Genomic DNA, 3,897 nt, shown 5'->3' on the forward strand with positions numbered 1-3,897 from the left:
TTACAGTACATAAGACGCACAATAACTTATATATTATGTAATCGCTACCTGCGAATGAAATGCGCAAATTTTACAAGCCAAAATAAAGAGAAATAACAATTTTACAAAATCATTAGAACTGCGCATTTAAACGCGACACAAAGGATCTGTCAATTTGATACGCCACAGAGGCGTGACAATGTAATTAATTCATTGGTTTGAAACTTTACACTGTTAATTTTAACCTTCACCCTTTAACAACACAATTTGTACAATAATAAAAACAAAACTGAATTATTTTTTAGTATATAAAAGTAATCTTTATACACATATGTTATACCTAGTGAATTTTAGTAATCAGCGATTAAGAATTGATTCTGACGTCCGCATGTCAAGCGTATTGTATCTGACAGACGGGAGCCTTCCAGCTGTACTTAGAATAAATTTCACAGATGTGAAACCCGTGTTTTACAAAAGAGAATCATATTATAGCCAAGTTAGAGACCTGAGCCTATCAACTTGAATATAATAAGTATTCGTTAAATTACAAAAAAAGGTCAAAAAAATTATTTAGTTATTTACAACTATATCTGTATGTGGTCTGGAAAGGTTTAAAACTAAATTAATTTGAAATCGAAAGATAAAAACACCAATTAGAAAATATATAATTATACAAATATATGATTTAATAAAAAATATCAAGTAATTTCAGTTGCTTTTATTGCGATCTCATTATATATGTATTTAAGTAAGTATGTGCCTTTATTGATTGTTTACAATGTTTATTAATAAGAAGTATACTTTATTTCAAGTCCAACAGATCAGGTATTTCTCTAATACATTTTTATTACAGAGAAAGCCTTGTGGTATAATTATTTTAAAAGGTTTTATTCGTAAGTACAGTGCAAACTGCAAACATGGTTTTTGAGGTTATGTTTGATATCTTTACGATCTGTAGTTTTACTTTTTGACAATTGACTGGTCTGATAACCCGTGTGTACCTACTGAATCTTTCTAAATACAATTAAATAAGGTTTTTGATATACTACGTAGACTTTAACTTTCTCGACTATTAGTGTCTATCTTAGCTTAAAGTTAGATATACATACTGATAATAAAGTATATTTTAATTATTTACTTATGAGCTTAGAATATGACTTCTAATAACTTGATGTAAATATTTTAATGGATTGTGCCAGAGCGATACAATATGTATACAATGATTTTACAATAATAATTTTATTGTGTATAATATATAATTTTTATAGCGCTAATTATGACTGCCCTGTTTCAAATCCAATTAATATGCAAGTCATACTTGGCACTATGACTGAATCTTACACTAATGGACCCCTGATTAAAAAACAAAATTAATCTTCTTACACAGATTTATCTAGGCACTTCTGTTATACACAATTCGTAAAATCTAATTGTTAAAACAGCGTTACCGAACCTTCTTTGTACCATTATTAGCCTTGAAATTTTTAAAACTTACTTATAAAATTTCAAAAATACTCCTCATTTATGATTTACTCCTTGTTAGTAGGTCGGAAAACGCTGAGTTACATTATAGAATAGCAATAAATCGTTTTATATCGTGACGTATTTAAAAGTAAAAAATATAACATAAAGTAGCGAAAATCATACCACATTTATTGATTGATGCATAAGAAAGTTACTCCGGTTTCTTTGGTAAGTTTAATAATTGGCGCGTCAAATGAATCACATAAATGTGTCAACTATTATGTCAAATATACTAAAATTTTAATTAATAATAAAAATAACTATGGTATTGTTTCGTTTGACAATTGACTTTTAACAAAAGATTACAAAGTATTTTGAACATGAAATCGAATATTTTCTAATCCTATTCTGGCTGCTTTACGGATTTACCTATAATTTATACTAAAACTGTGTAAAAAGATTTACTTTTTTAGAATGAAAACTCCTTTTAAAATGTCTTTGAAGTCCCTAAAAAACCATCTATTTTTAAAATATTTTTTAAGAGTATCGGCGCACGGATGGATTTGATAAATAAGAGAAACTATGAGAATGTGTCAATAATTGTAATTTAAACTTTTGTCATATCTTATAAAATCTTTTTGGTATATTTATACTAAATGTATAATAGTAAATATACGTGTACTTAATGTGATTTGATTATTATTTAAAACCTAGATCTTTAAAGAGGTTAATAAAAAAATAATAAATGTTGTATATATAGGCCAACGAGCGTACGGGCTACGGGACGCTAAAAAAGCACAGTAATCGCAGCCCATGCACATCCATTTTAGTGGGAGCGTTGCCTGTCTTTATAAAATTAGTAGTAGTAGTAGTAATAAAAAATACGATTTTTTTAGTACATATGCATACACATTTTGTTATCCAATAGAGTCTGTTCGCTTAAATGGAAGAATTTATCCATCCATAAAACTATAACAGAGTTCAAGAAATAAAGAAAATACTCGAATTAGTCCAGCCATCTTCGTTTGTCAACATGGTTATCAATTTAAATTTTTATAGACCTTGAGGCTAACGGATTGGAGGCTCACCTGTATGTGGGCTTGCGAGTGAGTCGCTGGCCTTTTTAAATTGTATGTATGTAAACATTATAATTATGTTAGCTGTAGGAGTACAAAATAAGTAAATATAAATAAATAAGGCATACACATTACGGGCTTAATGCATCATACCCATTAAAGTTTATAATAATCGGAAATCAGACATTTTTAACATGTAAACTGTTTAAATATGTACATATTTTTTATCAATAAATTTCATAAAATTAAATTATTCCATAAATCATTTCAAAATAATGAATACATTCACGTAAAAAATCAAATATTCAATGTCATAGTCTAATCATTGTCAATTAAAGTGACCCCTTGTCTGTAATATCATTTGGCACAGCTGGGACCAAGAATCTATGTATTAACATCCAGACACATAACGAGCATTATTCCACCCTATTAAAAACTTCAACACTTGTAAGTTACAGGGCTGGGACATAATTTATCAACAGCCCACGAGCCGTCAAAATCGGCGTGTGCCAAGATTAATTACAGAGCACAGAAACTTGGTGCAATATATCTGTCGTTTAGAAGTAATGGATATTTTTTTATACAATCTTCTTCTTATTCGGTATTGAGCGGTCGTGATCGCTATGTCAAGAGCATAGATGTGATAGAAGGCGCAGATGTGATGCGCTTCACTTCATATACAGATTTTAGCTTTATAAATACATAAAAATATATCTAATAACTAACCTTAAAATTTAATTATTAAAAAATATTATTAAAAGGAGTCCCTTTAGGCAAGGTTCCGAAGATACTGGCAGTGTTCCCCCTTTGAATAGCTAGACTTATTCTTTGTGCGAGGTAGCTGCCAGCTCTTCGTTCTCCTGTGATGTTTTAAATGTAATATTTATATTTATAATAGTCAATTAATCTAATCATTTATTCCAGTTAGACCACCTAAAATGGCACTTTTGACCGTTAAATAAAATATAAAGATTCTAGTTGCCCCTTCCAAAAGGTTGTTTCGTGTGGAGAAGAATTGGCAAGAAACTCCACACTTACTCTTTTAAAATAGGATATGTTTTTGTATACATTAGTTATATAATTATATTTGAAGACAATATACTCCCAGAATAAAATTGCTATACAGGTCTATTATTGTATTGTTAGTATACACTCACATATTTACAAATATCGAAACCGTAGAATATTAAACAATACTTAAAAGTCCGGCAACGCACTCGCGAGCCCTCTGGCATTGAGAGTGTCCATGGGCGGCGTAATCACTTAACATCAGGTGAGCCTCTTGCCCGTTTGCCCCTTGTTCTAGAAAACAATTAAGAATTATGGAAGAATAGTGCAATATTAAATGACCTATAGTGAAATATGAAATTCAGTTATC

This window comes from Pieris rapae, chromosome 11, assembly GCF_905147795.1.
Source record: "Pieris rapae chromosome 11, ilPieRapa1.1, whole genome shotgun sequence".
Classification (NCBI taxonomy): domain Eukaryota; kingdom Metazoa; phylum Arthropoda; class Insecta; order Lepidoptera; family Pieridae; genus Pieris; species Pieris rapae.